The sequence below is a fragment of the Lepisma saccharinum genome, chromosome 11 (assembly GCF_977018435.1).
Source record: "Lepisma saccharinum chromosome 11, izLepSacc3.1, whole genome shotgun sequence".
In the NCBI taxonomy this organism is placed as follows: domain Eukaryota; kingdom Metazoa; phylum Arthropoda; class Insecta; order Zygentoma; family Lepismatidae; genus Lepisma; species Lepisma saccharinum.
In genome coordinates, this window is record NC_139239.1 from 4635081 (window position 1) to 4658424 (window position 23344).

Genomic DNA, 23344 nt, shown 5'->3' on the forward strand with positions numbered 1-23344 from the left:
ATTAACCACCAACACTGAGGGCACATCAGACGTGGAAAAAATCTTACGACATTGGATAAAATATCATAAGCATCCACACTGCCTTATATGTTCTGTTAGTCAACACTAAACACAACTTACACTGATGTTAGTTTCACACATAATAAGCTTAAAAAGAAAGTAATAATCAGGTAATAATATTAATCTCGAATAACCTTTCTTCACTTACACTTGTCCAAATCCCACAAAACAGAAACCATACATCGTAGAATCAGCATACATCATAACCTCTCTAAACACCTAACATCTCCTAGCAACCGGAAAGAATCTTACAGGTTAATCAATAACTAGCAGGTAGGATTACAAAATGTCTACACAACAGATCGACGTCATAAGACGAGAAAAACCTTCTGTTTCTAAATTTAACATTTTAAATGTCTCATTTCTTAATTAGTCGGAGTTGTAGCAAGTTAACACAGCTTCCATTAATATTAGTTCGATGTACTTTACACGTTTAATACACACAATAAAGCGGATAAGAATATTAATATCGAACAACCTTTCTTGAATTATCACTTGTCAAAATTCCAGAAAAAAAACAAACATAATCGCATAAGAATATACGTACTTGCAACAGGAAAAAACGAAACGTTATTCATCGTTTTGTGCGATTACACAATAGAACAGATGAAACAGATTACTGTAGATTTGAACCCTAGACAATTGACTTTGCAGCTTGAAGTGTAATACAGACCGTAAGTTCTACTGTCGGATTAGAAATTATAGATACTCGAGTTTGGACTCCCAATAAAAATTAACCAGTAGACCTACATAAAAAAGAGTTACATCAAAATTTAGCTTATTCAATTCTGCGATAATATATGCTAATCAAATTTCTTTCGAGTAGGCCTTATATTTTCTATCGTCGTGAGAACAAAAAAAGAGCCGGTTTCTCAGTTTTGTAAACGATCGCTCTCTTTGAAATATTGTAAATCAAAAACCGATCGTTGTGAAATCTTAGTACAGTGGAGGCAGAAAGGTTTTAAATGCAATTCCTAATTTTCAAGTTTTCGAACTTTATATAAAAAACGTTTTCTTCAATTTTGCGAAACAACTTTTTCTTAGAATTGGGTAGCTCTATAAATACAATATTAGTCTTGTTTTGAAGCTCTTTGCTTCTGTTTTTAAAATGCATTATCATTGTGAATTCACATTGCGAAACCGATTTTATACATATTTTTATTCAACAGAGTAAACCTGTACGGGGAACCTGGCAACACTGCACAGAGCCATTTCCGTCGAGCCGTGAAAACTACTGGCTTGCGCTGCGAGTCGATGCTTGCTGTGTTGTTGCCACGTTCCCGTACAGATTTACTCCGCTGAATAAAAATATGTATAAAATCGGTTTCGCAATGTGAATTCACAATGATAATGCATTTTAAAAACAGATGCGAAGAGCTTTAAAACAAGACCAATATAAGAAAACGTTGTTTCGCAAGATTAAAGAAAACTGTTTCTTGACAAATTTTCAAAACTTGAAAATTAAGAATTATGTTTAAAACTTTTCTGTCTCCACTGTACTAAAATTTCACAACGATCTGACAAACCGTTTTTGATTTACAAAATTTCAAAGAAATCGATCGTTTGCAAAACGTAAAAGGACCGGCAATTTTTTTGTTCTCACGACGATAAAAAATAAGGCCAACTCGAAAAAAAATGCTTACGATAGATTAACGCAGAATTGAATAAGCTAAATTTTGATGTAACTCTTTTTTATGTAGGTTTACTGGTTAATGTTTAATCGCAGTCTAAACTCTAGTATCTATAATTATTAATCCGATAGTAGTTATGCTATCCTATCCATTAAATACACAGAGAACCATACGTTCTTCATTTCTATATTTTAGGTGAAGTAACCAGTCATTTAAACCAGGGTAAGAAACATTGTAGGAGGTGCAAAAAGGATACAGGTACATGTAATTTTGTTTAAGAGTAGATCATAAAATTTATGATCACCGAAACATTAAGCACGAGAGCACCAAGCCCTATAGAGTCCCTTATGGATGTTCGTAACCAGATGAATAAGGCGTGTTCACTGCTTTCCCAGAAAGGGTTGCGTAGGAACACTTTACGCTGTCTGCGCTGGACAATAAAATTTGAAGTTATGGAGTCTCTTCCAACGGTAACTTTTCATAACACTGAGGTTACCACAGAGCTTATAAGCATAGAAACGAGAGAGAAAGTCCTTTTTCGTGCGTTTTTCAAACGCGTCGTAATGCGCTCTCGGAAAGGAGTTTTAAAACTTACTTCTACAACGTTAAAATTTGCTCTGCTGTGCACAGACTACATCGGAAAATTATTACTGGTTCTCCAGCGTCGATAACAGTGGAGTCGCCGGTTCACATAAATCCTAAACACGTGGAAAATTCTCCGCCTATCGCGAACCAGAAATTTGGATATAAGATTTTCACATGCGGATATCGTCTATAAACTGTCTACATTGCTTGAAATGCAGTGTCCAAAGATATACAGAAGCAAGTAGTTGCGTCGTAAACTTCCAATGCGTCGGCGATCAGACTTTTTCAAAGATAACCTGTTTATAGACACGTTTCAGTAGGATAATATCCTGCTATTACCTAAACTCTAGTCCCTCGAAAGAACTAGAAGCACAGTTGCCAACCCCCTTAAATTAGAACCAAGTTTGGTTATATCTCTGATTTGCTATTGTTTTACTTCGCTTTTCTGCCACTGTGTGCTAATTGCGAAGATGGTGATGATGATGATGAGTGATGAGTGATGAGATTACTGAAAGGATACACATTATAAAAGCCATGTCCAGTCATGGCGCCATAGCGTGCAACCAGAACTCGAAATGCATAAACTCAAGGTTGATGCACTTTTAATGCATCAATTGACATAGTTAAACTTGTAATTTTGTTATATTTATCTTATATTTTGGAAGATCGTTTCTGATCTTCCCAATTGATGCATTTCAGTGCATCACACGGAACATAATTTGACTTTTATGAATTTCTGTGTATATTTTGGCACACCAAAACGAGCATCATTTGCAGATTATGCACGTTAATGTGTTATTGGAGTCAACATACGTGTGTCAATTGACACGTTTCGGGTTCTGTGTGTACTGTGATAACCACTCCGCCACGGAGGTTGGCTGTGTCATCTTTTCCAATTAAGTTCCCTGCAAATGCTATCTTTTAGTTGCGATTTAACGCTTTTCTGCTAATCTGTCCTGGCAACACTGCTGCCATCCGAGAGGCTTTAAGAAGGACAAGCAAGGGGCTAAAGATTCTGTCAAACAACGCGAGGACCCTAAAAAGGAGAAGTTGAAGAAAGTCCCCTCGTCTTCGGGGCACGGTCTTTGTTAGTGTAGCCCTAACGAGCCGCTCCCAGATCGCAACTTGAGCCACATTCAAAGACATCTCCCGATGCCCCGGGCGTTGTCCAAAGGAGTTCAAGAGAAGGATATGAGAAAGGGTAATCGTCATGGGAGAATGAAGCTTTCTGCAAAGTTCCTATTCTTTTCCTCCCCTTCTTATGCAAAACTCTCTCAATCCCAAATTACTCTTCCCTCTGGGCTCGCAAGAACAAAATTTGAATATATATTTCGAAATAAGAGCGCATTATGGTAAAGCTAAAAGCGTGGCGGAGTGGTTATCACAGCGCATTATGACCCCAGTGGTCCCGTATTGGAATCGCGGCATGGGTGCTCTTTGTGTGTGTTCTTTCATCAGTTTAATCATATAATTACTCATCCTCATCTTCGTGATTAGCCAAAAGTGGCAGAAATGCGAAGTAAAATAAACCAATCAATTAATTGTAAAGCCAAAAAGAGCTTCTCGCAATCTGAAGATATACCACTACAATTGGGAGTGGTGTTCAGTTTTTTTTAAAGAAAACTTTACTAATTTGCAATGTTCAGTATATGATGGTCTCTACGATGCGCTACGAAGCAAGAGATTTAAGGTTCGAATCCTGAGGAAGGCATTGTGTTTGTACCATCATCCATTTAAGCAATTCATCATCATCGTCACGATTAACGCAATAGGTGAAAAATCGGCGAAATATACTGACGTACAATGTTTCCAAGTACATTTTTCTATGTCCATGTTGTCAGTGTAAATGTTTTTAAATGTACTAGCTTGAGGGTACCTACTCATGAATCCAGATATAAAAACTATTTAGACATTAAAACACGTAAAGGAAACACAATATGATAAATCTGTCCCCACTGAAAATGTAAGGAACATTTCCTGAAGAACAGTTGGTAAGATGTAATAAGAGAAAATGATGGTGTAAACAAGGCTGCCTACTTTCATGTGATAATAATCAAGTAATGAGAAAAGCAAATGAAATGAAGTGAGTTTTGCTACATCCCTGTGAAATATGGATCTGATTTTGATTTAATTATTTGTTACATAGCGACATTTTTCTACCGATTTTGGTTAATCGCGGTGATTAAAATGAGTGATGATATGAGGAAATTAATGAAGGCACACTCACAAAGATAATTCATGCTCTGTTCTGGATTCGAACATGTGAACCCTGTCGTCGTAACGCGTAACCACTACGCCACGGAGGTCGGCTTTGAGGTATGGAGAACAAAAGAAAACATAAATGATTTACAAACTTTGGAAGAAAAATACATGAGAATTGTTCGATTTTTATGGCTGAAGATGATAGATAATGAAACTTTATGGAAAGTAATAACGAAGAAAGAATAAAATCAGAAATTAAAGACAGAAAATGGAGATGGATGGGACATAGACTGTGACGAAAGAACACCATCCAGAAAGAAATATTACAAAGGAATCCTCAAGGGTAAAAGAAGGGAGGAGAATCTAGCAAAACCTTCAAAAGATCTGAAACCAGGCAGAAAATGCTGGGGAAAAGGTGCTGGCTCAAAATCGAGTCCTGCGGAGAAGTTTTCTGGAAGTCAATGCTCCATCTAGCACTAATGGAAATAACTCAATGAGAGGAGGAACAATAAGTGAATGAGAAACAATAAAAAGTATCCTGGTAAAGCAAATACAATTACGGTATTAAGTTATTTCAAAAACCACTAAAGGAATATATATCAAACTGAAAACTCAGTTAAATCTTTAATCTTCTCGCGTGTGAGGGGGTGGAAACAGCAATTGTAATAACTCGTCCAGCATGCCACTCATTACTGGGGAAAATTGGTATCAAATCTCGATTTTCGTTGCGAGCTCTAATTGGAATTTACATATTTAAATCTCACTGTCCGAAATGGACATCTAGAATCGCTGAATGATTCAGAAATTTATATTTTCCAGCTCCACATGGTCACCCGTATCAGGTTTCAATTAAGCGATGGACACCAACGTAATTCTTCAACATACAAGTACTTACCAGAAAGACCGCTGTCAGATTACATGCGTCGTACACATGCATATACACAACATAGCCTGTTTAGCATACACATCCCTTGTATGCTAAACAGACTATGTTGGTGAAATGTAATACGGTTTTCCTCTCAAATAATATATCTGCATTTATTAACGATTCTGATGAACCTCACCGTGTAGTAACAGCAAAATCATTTACAACTAATTTTCAAGTAACTGTTAGCTCTGTACGAAATTTAATCCTTAGCTTGTACATTTGACTGTAACTATGAGTTGTTCATTAATGTTGCTGTCTACTGAGATTCACGAATTCTGTTAATGAAATACAGCTTTTCTTGTGGACGGTACAATAATGTAGAAGTTGGTAATAATTTTTGGTAGATGCAAAAACACACTTCAAAATATAGATAGTACATATTTTTAACAGAACAAAATGATGAATATTACCAACTTATATTAACAAGTAATATGCATTAGATACATCAATATAACTTCTACCCCACTGAATGGAAGTTGTAAGTAATACAATATGATATACCTACTGTTCTACTCAACCGTACACGAGTATTTTTATTGAATAAAAATTAGCTTATTAAGCTGCAATGTTGTGAAATTAGTTTCAATTGCAAAGTGAACTTATTTCTCATACTTTCGGATAATCATGACAATATGGATGAATTATGATTTGATTTAATTAATGAATGAACACACACAAAGGAACATGCATACTTTTAACGAGACTCCAATCCGTAAACTTTGCTGGCAACGATCAGAGTGCAGTGTCTACTCTTTGATGTAAATAGTGATTGAAGGTAAACTTCATGAATTATAATTTTTTAATTTTTTTTTTAAAAAAATAGGAAAGCAAATATATATTTAAGTGCAAATTTCTATATCTTAAATTTGTTGGGTTATGCCATTTTGTGGAAGGAAGTACTTTTAGACCGCCAGAGTACAAAGCTACCGATCTATCATTTAACGTAGAGATTAGTACATCTCTGTCAGCAATTTATAAGCTCAGGAGCTGAAACCAGTCCAACAATTAAAGTTAACGTTAAATAATTAAGCTTCAAACCTCATAACAGTAACAATGAACTCAATGCATGATAAACATCTTGCCCTGGAGTGCGCTATTTGCAGCTAAGTTGACGAGATAATGATCACCTCCATCCAACTGTGCAAAACATGAGGAGAAACGTCAGGAACAGACACAAGAAGATGAGAGCCTGGCAGAAACGAGATGGAGGTAAGGAGGATGGAGCAGAAGGGGAGAAATTGTTTTGGAGGTTGCACGGTACAAATTGGACCCGTTTTTCTGTACTCCCAGCTGAGAAGGCAGTCAAGTTGGAGTTCTGCAAAGAAATTAGCTCAACTCGAGCAGAAAATGTCTCCGAAAAACGTTTTATGGGCGAAGGAAATTACAGGCCGAGTTCCATCGATCGTGTGTGGGTGGCAGGCCGAAAAACAAGACCCGAAGATTAATTGAGTAACGATTGTGAGTCAAGCAAAGGATAAAAATAAAGAATAATGAAAACCAACTGCTACTCTTTCTTTAAACATAATAAGTCAATGGAATTGCACATAAAAATACTAAAAGTTAGATAATTTATCGTACAAAAAAGTAACCTAACTCTTTTTATTTCATCTAGCCACTGATTGAATAACATAGTCAGATGTCGGACACACCTGGTACTACCCTCTGACACGATCAATGTTGCCAGTACACCTCGTAATAAAACATTATTTTATGAATATGTCATAATTAACTCCATAATCGTCTGTAATGCATAAAATGCGTAAAGAGTTGCCGTTCTTTTATCAGTTTGATAAATACCCACAGAGACCACCGCCATACATCGAAAATGTCTCAAGTGACTCCACTACTTTCTTTTATCCGTGTTTGTTTTACTACGAATTTTTTTTTACACCTTACTAACTTTTTGAACGTTCATGTAGAGATTGATTTTCTTGTTTAATGATTCATAATATATCCACATAGACAAAGTTAATACCCAGTGTAAGTTTCATGTAAAAGATAAAAAGGTAAAGTGTTCCCCTGTTCATAGCACAACGCCATGAAGGCGTATGGGGAGTGTGGGGGTAACGCCCCACACTTTCTTGATCCGGTCGTGAGTGGGGGTGATGTGATCAGCATCACGCCCCTGACCGCCTTTACCCCCCAGGGTTTCCCCCAGGTACCCATTTTTATTCGACGCTGGGTGGGCGCCGGGGCCGCTTCCACCGTTAGAAAAGTTCCCGGATTTGAACCGGCCGAGGATCGAACCCGGGACCTTGAGCATGGTAGTCAGACGCGTTACCGACTGAGCCACCGCGGCCACTAATTTCATGTCTCTATAGCATTTTGTACAAAAGTTACGTACGTTCAAAGTCTCGGTTCCGTAACTTTTCGGACACCCTGTATAACAGAAAAGGAAATATAAAGACGACATGCAGGAACAGGGAGAAACATATCAGAATCAATGGTAAATGATTGTTTGAATTTGATTATTTTACTTCGCTTTTCTACCACTTTTGGCTAATCGCGAAGGTGAAGATAAATTGTGATAAGATTAAGTTGACGAGAGGAACATCACAAAAACATATGAACAGCTCACAATGCACGTCCCACAGAGGATTATACCGTGAGCCCAGACGCCAGAGCCTGTTTAGTGATTGAAATTCAGAGAAACGTGTACTACTTAGAATAGAGGTTGACATTTGGGTGTCTTAAGAAAGGATCAACTCTTATAGCCTTAATTTCAGTGGTTAAGGAGTGGCATATTCTTAAAAAAGCATGTCAAAATAAAGCAATTATTTGTTGAGAATATGAGCATTCTTATGTGGTTCTCTTATTGATGTTGACTAAAACGCACAACGAGTGCGTTCTTCATATCCTATATTTACAAATAAAGGGAGAATGAGGCTTCACATTGCTCATCCACACATAATAGTAATTCGCACACGATCTGTTTGCGACAGTCATTCTCTGTACTCATTCAACGTACAGAAACACCGTCTCTCAACATCAAAAGGATATCACACAATATACGTTATAATTTTTCACATAGGACGACTGCATTAGCCAAGAAAATAGCCAGAAACGTTACGAAATCAATTTATTCTATTTAATATTCTGTTTCCAATCGCCAATTATTTCACTACAACCTAAGGGCCTTCTCATCATGTGTCTTAAGAAAGGAGGCACACGGCGAAGATTCATGGTTGACACTGACTTTTATCTTTTTCTGTAAGATTGATTGATTGAATTGCTTTATTTTACTTCGCTTCTTGTGCCACTTTTGGCTAATTTGCGAAGATGAGTGATGATATGATGAAATTGATGAATGGACGCTCACAAACATCCATGCCCAGGCCAGGATTCGAACCCGGGACCCCTGTGCCGGCTATTTCTGTAAGAAAACGACAAAAATGTATGAAACATAACAGAGAGAGACTGCGGAACGAATCAAAGCAATATTCGATGTTCTAAATACGAGAAAAAATCTGGACAAATTTTACTAAGCCTTAATTCAGCACAACGAGCAAGGAAACATTCATGATTTCAGAAAGAAAGAATTCTTCAGCGACGTAATCCTGAAGGTGTTTTCCTTTGGTAAAATGATCCTGTTTCCATAGCGACTTACATAATGTTATACGACGGAAAAATAAACAACAGTAGTAATGGCGAATCCGTGTCTAGTGGCTGCATACATACATTTCGAATCTTTTAAGATTTCGTTTTGACTTCACTTTATACACATATATGTTAATCGGATTGGCCCTACAGTTTAAAGTAGGATCCGAACTACCGTGCAAGGTGTCTCCACCGGATATCGAACCTAAAGTCTGTTGGTTACAAGGTGACATATCGTTAAAATAAAGACCTCAAGGAGCAAATCCTTATTAGGAAAAGCTGTTTCTCTTGGTATCATCTGTGAAAAGTTTGCATGGCTACCCAGTGCTTGTGAGTGAATGTGCACGTACAAGTACATTCTGAAAACAGAAATGAACAAAAGTTAACGTGATCCTTAATTTAAAAGCTTCTTATCTTCTTTGCTAATATCACTTGGTTGAGAAAGTAGGTAAGGTTTTCTTTTTACTCCCTCTGTCCCATAATTATTGTCTGGTACACTTTTGTTTGTTGTCCCATAATAATTGTACGATATTCAAACTGTGACATTGGTGTATACAGAAGAAGTAAATGAAACACGGGAATGTGTCATACAACTCAAGAATAAGTACAAATTGGCCGATCAAGTATCCAGAAGAACTTAAATAAAAAGTTACCATTTTGGCATATCGGACAATAATTATGGGACAGAGGGAGTAATTAGTTATGATTAGTATAACAGCACCATGAACCACTTATCGATAGAGTCATCACCATTTTGAAGTGCATTTTTCATTGCGTGGAACACGATTTTGTATACTCTAGTCGATGAAACCTTCCGCCTACGAGAAATCTGCGCCTGCGCATGCACAACGAAACAATAGTGACATGCGCGGTGCGAATGGAAAATCGTACTCGCGACAAAGAAACAGGCGGCAGATTTCTTTGACTGTGGTCTACAAAAGTGCCTTATAAATGTGATGTCTATATAGAAGGTTAGCTTATGACGAATGTATTCTGACCTTAATAAATATCTTTTGAATAGCGTAGTAACTGACAACTGTAATCAAATACACGTTACTGTAACTCGAATAGACAATTTATGGTCCACGCGAAGAAGGTGATTAATTTGGAGAGGAACTTCACGAATACAACCAGAAAGGCGCAGGAACGAAAATTGAAGCGACGTGCCCAAGACGCGAGAGACAACGGGGGAGAAAAAGAAGCAGGAGACGAGAGGACAAAGATCAGAGCTAATAACTCTTGTGAACATCAACTGGCTTCGGATGACAAGTTTGCGGCAAGCAGTCTAAGGGAGGGGAGGGAAGAGATTGATCGTGGAACTTAAAGAAAGATCTCACCAGTGATGGTAGCCCAATTTCGCAGAAATTCCCTCACGGGCGGCGAATATTTCCCTTAGGTTCCCTTTCTGTCGAAAAATTTCTACAAAGAAAGAAAAAAATATCCCTTTCTTAAAAAAAAATATCTAGGGATAGTTATAAAAAAATATTCGCAAAAAATAGCTCTCGAAAGAGAATTGCCTTGAGAGAAAAAAATTGCACCAGGATCTCCTTTTCTCAGAAACATCTCTTTTAATTGAAAATTTCAATTTCCAAAGACAAATTTCCTTAACCCAAATATAATTTACCTATACAAGACAAATTGAGGGATTTTATGAATTGACGAATTCAATTGAACATTAAGGAGTGACCCTTTCTAAAGAATCCAAATTTCAAACTCACTTCCTCCTTGTACCCCCTGAACTGCATTTTGCAGATAAACAAGGCTCTGGCGTCTGGATTCACAACTAACTAACTAACTAACTTTCTAGCCTTCTTAAACCCGAAGATTTATGGTTGCAGCAACACAGACCTTCCATCTTGTCCATATTCCGAGCAAGATCTATCCAAATTTGGCATCTGTACCCATAGCCAGCACAATCCTCTACAGGACTTGGGTGCTGTCCATATTTATTTGTAATTTTCCCTTCATCTGTTTCACAGCTTTATCACTAATCTTCATCTTCGCAAATTAGCCAAAAGTAGCAGAAATGTGAAGTAAGAGAAATCATATCATCACTCATTCAACTGAACATTACCAGCATATACGGAGTGGTCCAAAAATCCCGGAACGGTCACATATCGTGAGAAAAAAAACCTCTATTAAAAGGTCTTGACGTGCAGATTCCGAATCTGCAATCGCTTTCACTCTAGCTCAATTAGGAGCAGAGCGTCCCTTTGAATTTTTTTGGGTTTTATGAAATTTCCACTTTCTTTTAATTTTTAATTTTTTTTTAATCGCCATATTTCTAATTGAACTAGGAGGATGGTTGATAGCTCGTTGGACTCGGAATAAAGTCCTCTTTCGGATTCTACAATACAAAATGGAGGTTTCCATTTAAATTTTCACAGTTGCCCCCGCCCCGCCCTCAGGGGGCGGGGGTAGGGAATCAAGTGTGATATCATTGAATAGCTTTCTTTCACTTATAAAACATTTTTTTTTCGTTTTCCGATTCGATGTGTATTTCTCACGATATGTGACCGTTCCGGGACTTTTGGACCGTTCCGGGACTTTTGGACCACCTGGTATATACTCTTGCATGTCATAAGAATTCTGAAAAGTCGCCGTAGTACTATGCAACTAAATTAACAGGATCGTACGTTGGGTTTCATAGCCCACAGGATAACGTAAGAATCCACATGGTTGGATTTATGAGCATACGCTGATGAAGAAAATCTTTCCCTCACCTAGAGAAATTTCCCGCAACCTGCGATCACTGAATCCCACTCAACGATGGAAACTTTCCGTGGGAACAAGAGAGAAGGGCTTTTTCTGCTTGCAGTCAAAACAATCCCCAGGATCTCTCGTTGCTTGGAAAACATCCAGGACGAGCTCATAAGAAAAGCTGCACCAAAGTTTCCGCCAAGTCGTGTAAGGTCGTTCTTCTAGCTTCTTGAATGACGTAAGATTGTTAATTAACGCTTCAGTCTCCAGTAAAGAGAAGGGAAAATAAGCCGAAGAATAGACCAGACTTTAGACTTGATGGAAACCGGAAATTGGTCGGGTTAAACTACACATCATGAAGACATGGGCCTAGTATTGATTCTTCAGCTTTGTTGCATACAATGTCCTTTTCCTTAAGAGAGGAACAAGGAAAGCTAGTTAAAGCTTTCTTTCTATATATTTATTAATAGCTTTTTAATGTATTTTATAGTTGTCCACCATTACGGGAATTGAAAGTTACTTATTTTTGAACAGCACACCTACGAAGACTCTTATTATTATTATTATTATTATTATTTATTAATTAAAGTCGCTTATCTTACCTCCAGCTAATCACTACGGAAATGAATGATGTGTCTGTTGAATGGACTTACTTGAGGGTAAGTTATGCTTATTCCATGACTGGATTTACAAAATATCCCCGGCTGAATAATATTTTGACGTATGTCCATCTGCACTAGCTTCTCAGGAGGGCTGATTAAAGTTTGACTTACGAGTCATTCCATGCGAAATCAACACAGCCTTTGACCTGACCATCTCCGATTTTCATGAAATTTGGGGAATTGAAACTATGCATGGAACTTAGTAACTATGAAAATTTTTAGTTTCGTGCGTCTTGTAATTGTTAAATTATTCAAGGTCAAAGTTTGCAGAAATTGCCCTTTTTGAGCCCGCTTAGCTATACTAAATCTGCTGTAACTCCGCCCCTATTTTGCCTAGGAAGCTCAAATAAAGCTTATTGTACAGGGAATTGAACAAGCTGTCCAGTGATATATAATAAGCCTACCTTTGGATAAAAATATAATTTTGTCACGTGACCTTGACTTTTGACCTTGAATATCTCAAAACATGTCATCACCAAAAATCGTGGAAAAAATATATTTGGTCCCTCATTCCATACTATAAAACATATCAAAATAATCATTCTTGGACTGCAATGGGATCAGAAGATACAAAATAATATGTGTAACTATGTGACTGATAAAAGCCCCATTACATGAACTATGAAGAGTCAAATGTCCCTTAACACTCCCTACAAAATGTGAAGGAGTTATCCTGGGTATAATTGGTCATGAAAGAAATAGGTTACGCACAGGGATATCCCTAGCCGTGTGTGTCAAGCACAGGTCCGGCATATTGTTGACCGCCATATTGAATTCAACGCAAAAAATTCAAAGGAAAGAGGGTGATGTGATATATCAAATGAGGCTAGAATTTCACGAGAAATGAAGTGACGAAGGATTTTCCAACGTATCTTACGCCAGCAAAAAGTTGTACACATATCTTTCACTTACGATATATGCACATTACAATGTTGTCAATGTTCCTGTGAGCACACTCGTTTACGTCTCTCACACTCGCATAGAACATTTGGTAATGTAGCATGTGCAAGAACATCGCAAGCAGCAACTATGCCTTCTCTCAGATGGTCAATATCAGGGACTTTTAGTGCATGCACCATTCTCTTCAAATGTTTCTGAAGGTAAAAGTCCTCCTAAGATGTTAGATCTGGGGAATGTGCAGGCCTTTTAATAGATCCCCGTGTGCCCATCAATCTACCTAGAAAATTACCATGAAAAAATTGCGAAAATGTCTACATAGTGTGGTCACACTCTGTCTTGTTTCAAAACTCTCGAAAAGTGCCATATCCCGTAAGCAAGTGTGAAAAAACCTGTTCACTTAACAAATCCAAGAAGCCCTCACCATTTAAGGTTCCGTTGTTGAATATGGACCAAGCATTTCCGTTCGCCATACATTATACCACATAATTAGCTTACCAGCAACAACCATTCGACTGAGCAAATCACAGGTATTGCATATTATTTTTATTAACTTCACCGTGAACATAAAAATTTGCCTCGTCACTGAAGAATTTTTCATTCCAAACGAAGTGTCACGTAATTGTTTGAGATACTTTTCCCAATATTCTTCACTATTCAACTATTTGGTGAATGTAGCTGATTAAAATCATATGCAATGGTGTGTATACTTCTTTCTCTCCCAAGATGTCAGCGTGATCTCGATGAGTTCCTACAACGTTAGGAGCATTTCAATGCTTTGTTTTTAACACCTCGAAAAGGAGAAAATGGTTACAAGCATGCAGTAATAAATTTTTGCTGGTTAAATATATGTTGGATAAACCTTCGTCACTTCATTTCTCGTGAAATTCTAGCCTCATTTGATATATCACATAACCCCCGTTCCTTTGAAATTTTTGCGTTTAATTCAATATGGCGGTCAACAATATGCCGGATCTATGCTTGACACACACGGCCAGGGATATCCCTGTGCGTAACCTATTTCTTTCATGACCAATTATACCCAGGATAACTCCTTCACATTTTGTAGGGGGTGTTAAGGGACATTTGACTCTTCATAGTTCATGTAATGGGGCTTTTATCAGTCACATAGTTACACATATTATTTTGTATCTTCTGATCCCATTGCAGTCCCAGGATGATTTTTTGGTATGTTTTAGAGTATGGTATGAGAGACCAAATATATTTTTTTCACGATTTTTGGTGATGACATGTTTTGAGATATTCAAGGTCAAAAGTCAAGGTCACGTGACAAAATTATATTTTTTTATCCAAAGGTAGGCTTGTTATATATCACTGGAAAGCTTGTTCAATTCCCTGTACAATAAGCTTGATTTGAGCTTCCTAGGCGAAATAGGGGCGGAGTTACAGCAGATTTAGTATAGCTAAGCGGGCTCAAAAAGGGCAATTTCTGCAAACTTTGACCTTGAATAATTTAACAATTACAAGACGCACGAGACTAAAAATTTTCATATCTACTAAGTTCTATCCATAGTTTCAACTCCCCAAATTTCATGAAAATCGGAGATGGTCAGGTTAAAAATTGCACATATCTGTGTTGATTTGGCATGGAATGACTCTTACGTTGATTTGAAATAAACTACAAGACTTGCACAAATATTTTATTATTGTTGCTAATTCACATCACCTTACAACCAGTTACGTCGCTATGGAACGTGACGCATTCACATGTACGGAACACGATAACGTCATCAACTCATTTCCGACAAAAAAATGGAGATACTATAAAAGTGAATTCAACAGGAGAAATGTGCCCCTGTGGCAGAGAGGTTAGCACATCGCGCTACGACGCCAGGGGTCCCGGGTTCGAATCCTGGCCTGGGCATGGATGTTTGTGAGTGTCCATTCATCAATTCCATCATATCATCACTCATCCTCATCTTCACAAATTAGCCAAAAGTGGCACAAGAAGCGAAGTAAAATAAAGCAATTCAATCAATCAATCAATCAACAGGAGAAATGTCTTATTTTTAATGGATTTTGTTTCGATAACAAGAGGGCTTTTCGAAAGAAACACAAATGTTTACTTCAATTGGAACTAATGTATTTCACTTGTAGTTTCATATGAGAGTTTAGAGGTTCGTAATACCATATGGTGTAGCTGACAAGAGATGGATTCTGGCCTCAGCTTCTAGTTAGTTAAATTGTTTTTGCCTTATGTGTGCATCTATGTGTAGGTGAATGGCACACTGGTAGCGCCGTAGCCTTGTAATCTAGAGGTACAGGGCTTGACTTCCGTAAGGAAAAAATATTGCATATCACTTTGAATTCCATTATCAAATTGTAAGCCCAGTCCTCATTTGCTTATCTCACCATAAAATTGATTTAAAGCAAACTTTCCCGGGTTTTTGCCTCTGATATCAAATTTAAAAGTTGATGTCCTAAAATATGATACAAATGTTAATATCAAACTATTAGATGTATCAGGACAATTAAAAAACCTACTCTTCAAAATACGTATGCAGAAATATATGTGAATTCGTATGTGCCCCGTTTAACAGTTAATATCAGTAATACTACTGTAAGGAAGATTAAGATTATATATAGCCCCTAGAGCCAGAGCTACTTATAATTACGAGTACTGTTGTAGGCCGATCCCGATGGCATAAAGTAATTATGTCGCCTTGTAATAAAGGGGTTCCTAATGGAGGCACAGTGATTGCCATTGGGATTCCATTTTAAACTGTAGGTATAGTCCCAATTAGCCCATCTGAACATAAATTGGACTTATTTTATTTTAAGGCCAGTTTCTCCTCGGTATAGCCAACGACGATTTATTTGCCTCTTCTTATCAAGAATAGAACCGGGTTTTCTTACTTTATTTACAAGATGATGCATAGTATTTTTGTGTAGTGTAAAAACACGGGCAATTTGCTGAAAATTGCCTTATTACAAATCTGCACATAATAATGGTACATAAATATTATTTCTTCTGAAGTGTATTTACGTTGTGGCATTACAACATTGTTAACACTTAACACTTATCGGTTTATCGCCCTCGTAATCTACACAGAAGCGAATATAAACCCTTCTTCAAAACGGCAGAGACAGAGAGGTGCCGCGTTCCGAGAGCAGGGGATCTCTTATCGATAACATGTTGTGGATCAACAACGACAGTTAGAACTGATAGGCTATTACTGAATAGAAATAGCAACTATTTTATTGTACTGTCCGTGAACTTAGATGTATCAACAATCAGATTTAGTTCAATTGTAGGGTCCCGCAGTGTGCTTGCCGAAGAGAAACATGCCGAAACCTCGGCTTCGAAAGCTAGTAAAAAATTCTCCATGCGCTTGAGTTAATGGATCATGTATATCCAATTCTGCCGGCAAGTGTTGTGCTTCCAGCCGCTACGCAAACCGCAATCTAGGGGCACAGAAACCTTTTGAAGAAACTGTATAAATACTCAGAAAAACATAGTGAAATATGTATAAGAGACTGGTAAACAATAGATAGACTGAAACTACTCCGTAGAACATGTATCCCTTTTTCATATTTCCTGGTTACGTTATTAAATGTGAACCAAAATGTTTCAAAAGGAGGTACAGTCACGGACACGTCTGGCTTGTAATGACCTTATTGAAGAAGCACTGAAGCAAGCCATCCATGTCTGACCACCAAGCGCCTTGTGACTAGACAACCCAACCAGCATTGCAATTCTGCGGCTTATATACCAGTCACGGGTATACATCTCTGTAAATTGAGTAGTGATGCCAAAGAGAAATACGAGATGAAGATTGTCGATCGTAATGTCTCGTGTTCTCGACATGGAATAATGCTCGGTCCACGTTACGTTCCATTATTTAATGTTGTTTGGGAAAGAACCTGACGAACTGGATTTATATTTTCACTCCTTGCATTACAATAAATTCCATATTTTACAATTATATTAATGCTTTGAACGAAAATAATACCCAGAAAAAACATCGAACACACGTGCACACCATTCTTCTCACACACATGCACGTGAAAACAAACACACAAAAGCTAAGTTTTAACTTCCACGTGAATGTCCAAATAACAGTAAATGGAGAAGCACGATGTGCGAAACATGGGATTTTTCACAGAAATAATGCGTCTATTTTTGACATACATGGTTTCTATCAATAGACAATGAAACAATTATGAGATAAATTAAGATGAAATTTTCGTCTTCAGATGTTGAGGAAGGAAACAGACTGACGAGAAAAAATAACATGATGTTATTGATAGAGTGTTGGTTAGCGTACAGAGCTTTCACCAGTGAGATGTAGGTTCGATCCCCACCAAGGACAATTTTTTTTATTCTTTTCTATTAGTGAAGAAGTATGTAATATTGTTTTCTAGGCATTTTGACGAAAGGATACACATCAAATTTGTTCGTTTAATCTGTATTTTCATTCTTCTAATAAGTTCTCTATCACAAGGGGATATAGAGATTCTCTATCTAGGCGATAGATATCTTCTCAATGGTTCCGTAGCTACGATTCTCTAGTCCCTTCCACCCACTTGTCTTATTTATTTACTTTATTCATATCAACTCACGAAATACCATGAATCTAACGAAAACACACAGATATAGTTAGAACAAGAAACACACCTCGCGTCGAAGGTTCCAGACTCTGAGTTCTGGCTTTTTTGCGAGGGTGATTATTCCTGTGTGTATGTTTATCATCTTTGTCTAAAAAATATTCCTCATTATTGCCGTGATTAACCTAGGGAGAGACCAAAGCGACTGAAATAACAAAAGTACAGAAAATGCAAGACACATCTGCCTAGGCATGTTATACCTTGGGAATTAGCAATCTGAAAACTAACATGCGCGCAACCCGAGTTCGAGCCCAGCGGAAGGAAAGTTCTTTTTTTTGTCTAATTTCATCTAATCTTTTTATAAAACTGAGGTTTCTGCAAAACCTTTTGAATTGCATGCCACTTCGTATGTTGGTAATCTGAAAGCAGCAAAGATGAAAATTTGATGTTCCGAAGCGACGATGTATTTGTGTGTGTTGAAAAAGCGCAGTTATTTATTAGCGAAAAGCATGTAGCCACGTGATCATTGAGAACGTTTCGTAGTTGTCAGTGCTAATATGGCAGTAGCTACAGTCTGTCAACACACACCAACTTTCACGTTCCCCGTAAAATGATTACCTTTCCACGTTTCAAAATCATGAGTGCTGTCTAAAGCAATACTTTGATACTTGCGTTTGCATGTTCGAATCTAAAGTAATATCAAATTTTTTTCCCCAGAAAATGACATTGAAACCATTAATAACTGTTTGAAATGTGATATTGATATCATGTATGGAAAGAATAATTTATTTTCAATAATGAACTCAACAGGCTGGCGCCCAGTTAGAGAGTTCAGAGATACAGGTTTTCATACATGCTTCAGTGACTGTTATTTGATATTGTTTTCATTACACAGTTTTTAAATTGTATATATGGCATAGAGAACAAATCAATTTTTTTGTTACGCTTTTCTAAGGCATTGTAGAGAATACTCATTCTCCAGATAGGGGATTTCTTGACAATGTTTGTTCGCGCTCTATTCACAAAAAAGGTTTGATGATTGGGTCGCGTCTTATTGTTAGGAACGCGTAATTTAAATTGTGAGATCCAATGAGGAGAGCGAAGTTTTCCATTATATATTTTCCAGAGCAGCAGCAGGTCGCGCACTGTCCTTCGATCGTCAAGCCTGTGCATTCGGAGCTCCTCTATTAGATTACTGTACGAATCAAATTTGGGATAAGTACCTTCAAGTTTATACTTCACATAACGTAACATCTTTGATTGTACTCGCTCTATTTTTGTAATCTGTACTATACTGTCAGTGTTCCATACAACAGACCCGAACTCAAGTTTTGAACGCACGAATGAGTAATATAATACCTTAAGTGTTTGGGTGTCTCGAAAGTCTCTGCCCATTCTAATAATGAACCCGATGAGTTTGTAAGCGTTGCCTATTACTTTGTTAATATGGTGAGTGAAAGTTAGCTTAGAGTCAAAATATATTCCTAGGTCCTATGCTGTTTCAGATTTTTTTAGATTGGTATTATTAAGTTTATATTGAAAATTTAAGATCGTTCTTTGTTTAGAATAAGTAACGGAATAGCATTTTTCTGCATTAAGAGAAAGACCGTCGCGCAAGCACCACGCACTCAACCTATTTATGTCTTGTTGTAGACACACACAGTCTTCAATATTTTTTATTCTTTGAAAGAATTTCAGGTCGTCAGCAAATAACAGTTTTCTAGAATTAATCAAATGTTCTGGTAAGTCGTTGATTAATAGAAGAAAGAGAAGAGGTCCTATGTTGGACCCTTGAGGTACTCCGGAACGTACTAGAGATTCGCTGGATGTGTGGCCTTTATACGAGACATACTGTTTTCTATTCATTAAATATGACGCCATAAGTTTCCTGAGGGGAAGGGAAAAGTTGAAAGTGCCCAATTTACTTAGTAGTACATCATGATTTACGGTGTCAAAGGCTTTGGAAAAATCAGTGTATATTACATCCACCTGCCCCCCATCATCTAGCACCGTGCTTATATAATGCAGTTTCTCGCCAAGGTTTGTTTCTATTGAGTAGTTGGGCAGAAAGCCATGCTGGTATTCAGAAAAAGTTTCTTTGACATGGTTATATATGTGGCAATATAAGATTTGCTCAAATATTTTAGCAGGGGCAGATAAAAGAGCTATAGGACGATGGTTTTGTATGTTTCTGTTCTCCGAGGATTTCGGTACTGGACATACAGCAGTAACTTTCCACCGTTCGGGAAACTGCGTGGAAGATAATATCGCATTGTAGATAACAAAGAGTGGAATTTTTAAAATGTCTACACATCCTTTGAAGATGTAGGGTGGGATTTTGTCTGGCCCAGCCGACTTCTTTGGCTTTATTTTTTTTACAGCTGCTTCAATTTCAGACATACTGATCATCTGAATGTTGAGTGAATCTATCGTTTTGCACTCTGTGTGCCCCGCCATGATCTCGAGGTTATACTTTGCCGTATTGTTTGCGTACACAGATTGAAAGTATTTCGCAAATTCATCAACGACGGTATTCAGGTTTAATATGGGTTCATCGTTCATGGAGAATTTCGCTTAAAACAACTTATAAATATATTAGATTATGTGGATACCTGATCTGAAACGTACGATGCACGATCAGAGAGCCTGAATGTTGCATTGAAAACTGCAGAGAACAATGACTGACTTATGAACAGTGAAAGGTTTTTCCATGCTCCAATGGGATTTTATTTATAACTTTAAATAAACAAGCGAGAAGGACACAGGTTGGTATGATGAACTAAGTTGTAAACTAAAAGTTTTAATTGAAGAAACAAAACACGTTCACGATTAAAAATAGGGCATTCAATTTCAGGCCCATTACACTAACTGAAAGACTATTTTCAAAATTAATAGTACTCGTATCACCCGTTTTTCACATTTTTCTCAGTTGTCACACATGTCAATTTCCTCTATATTCTCTGTATTCTCATTGGGACAAACACACACATCCATGCTCGAACCGAGCATTGGTAAGTTTGATACGCGGTTTAGGCACAAGTGATTGGAATCCCACTTTAAACTATATATCCAATTTTCTTACTGTGGATAAAGTGGACTTGAAAAGAAGAAAATAGAGGAAAAGCGCTTGAACGTCTCGATGAGTTCCAAGTGCCTTGATGAGGCGAAGCTATAACATATTTTTCAAGTGGTCAAGTAACCCCATGGTAGCGGAAAGAAGACTTTGGGTTCGATTCCAGTTTTATTGCTTTTTAAATAACTCGAGCAACTAATTATTGCATTTTATTTAATTAATTATTGGAGTAAAGGTTAAATACATTTTTACTTTATTTTTGGGTTGAAATCTTTACCGTTTTAAATTTTATTTGTAAAAATTATTTTTTACTACAGTTTTTCCACATGTATTATCATTTTACAAACATACTCAATAAAATGTTATGCCTGGCGAAAAGTATATATTTCTTTCGAGAAAATAATCCAGAAATACATATAATACTATTCACAAGAAATTATCATAATCGTTTGGAAAACAAAATTCAATTCAAAATTCAACAATTCGCACAGCAATTAAAATAAGAATGTTCGCAATAAATAAATTGAAATATATAGTCACTCCAGTTAAGAAAAAAAATTGGAGGCGAACAAACGGGAATCGAACCCAGTATCTCCTGCGTGTCAAACTAACACGCTACCACCACATCACCTGGTCTTCTGTCAGTAGGACACAATAATCGTCTTGTGAGTAACGCTTGCTAAGTTTCTAATCTTTGAAGCTCTTGTAATTTTTGTTGTGTGTCACGGAGTTATGTTTACTGCAACATGTGAGCAGCACACAATCCAAACATACGTAAATTTTATACACAGAAAACATGGGTTTTCTGCACATAATTACGGAGCATGCGCTCTGTCAAGGTATAGAAGGAACCTCGCAAAAGTTACCGAAGCTTCTCTGCGGTACTGACAGTTGGCCCCGGAGTCACGTGGTATCAGTGCTTATCAGTCGACATGACCTTGTGCCTGCAGAACCAGCACACTGAAATGAACGAAGGTATTTTACGTGATTTGTAAGCTGTAACAAAACACGCCATGTATTACAACAGACAGTAGTTTGCCTTCAGCTTTCGGACAGATAGAGTATAATGTAAGATAAAAGGAAATTATTTCTCCGTCTCCTCAAACGGACAATTTTATTGCCTTTTTCTTTGGAGTTATTTGACCACAGAAACGGATTATATTATAATAATAATCCTATAGCGCAACAGCCCAATATTGGGCCAAGGCTTACCTACCGACTGCTGGCCTCCCTCCCACACGAGCCACCAAGGGGGCGTGGAGATCTGCAGCCAGACTAGGGGGACGGGTGGTCGGCCCGACCAACCCCCAGCCGTTATAGGACTTTGCGACCAGAAGAAACAAAGGCTATCCTTTTTAAAGATTACACTGAATAATTGTTATGTGATTAGGAAACTAAAAATGACTTCAGTATTCCTATGCAGTACACAAGAGATTCTAAACACACTCTAAAACATACTACTGTTCGTTTCAACGTATTATTTCAACATACAAGACAGAAAATAAAGGCATGCTCAAGAAAAATATGTTTCTGTGATTAACAAGTGCATTACGTGGTTAACATCAAGTTTGGATCTGCCAGTTATCCAAATATTATAAATTTTGAAAATAGTCTTTCAGTTAGTGTAATGTGCTTTCACTGTTCATAAGTCAGTCATTGTTCTCTGCAGTTATCAATGCAACATTCAGGCTCTCTGATCGTGCATCGTACGTTTCAGATCAGATATCCACATAATTTAATATATTTATAAGTTGTTTTAAGCGATATTCTCCATTTTTAATCTTTCCATATATGATATCAATATAACATTGCAAACAGTTATTAATGGTTTCAATGTCATTTTCTGGGGAAAAAAATTTGATATTACTTTAGATTCGAACATGCAAACGCAAGTATCAAAGTATTGCTTTAGACAGCACTCATGATTTTGAAACGTGGAAAGGTAATCATTTTACGGGGAACGTGAAAGTTGGTGTGTGTTGACAGACTGTAGCTACTGCCATATTAGCACTGACAACTACGAAACGTTCTCAATGATCACGTGGCTACATGCTTTTCGCTAATAAATAACTGCGCTTTTTCAACACACACAAATACATCGTCGCTTCGGAACATCAAATTTTCATCTTTGCTGCTTTCAGATTACCAACATACGAAGTGGCATGCAATTCAAAAGGTTTTGCAGAAACCTCAGTTTTATAAAAAGATTGGATGAAATTAGACAAAAAAAAGAACTTTCCTTCCGCTGGGCTCGAACTCGGGTTGCGCGCATGTTAGTTTTCAGATTGCTAATTCCCAAGGTATAACATGCCTAGGCAGATGTGTCTTGCATTTTCTGTACTTTTGTTATTTCAGTCGCTTTGGTCTCTCCCTAGGTTAATCACGGCAATAATGAGGAATATTTTTTAGACAAAGATGATAAACATACACACAGGAATAA

General features: G+C 37.3%; 1 protein-coding gene across 1 annotated transcript in view; it reads right to left on the reverse strand.

Annotated features, from left to right (window-relative positions):
- The window catches only part of nAChRalpha6 (nicotinic acetylcholine receptor alpha6), a 395829-nt gene that overhangs the window by 77229 nt on the left and 295256 nt on the right, over positions 1-23344 (reverse strand). The window lies entirely within an intron of this gene.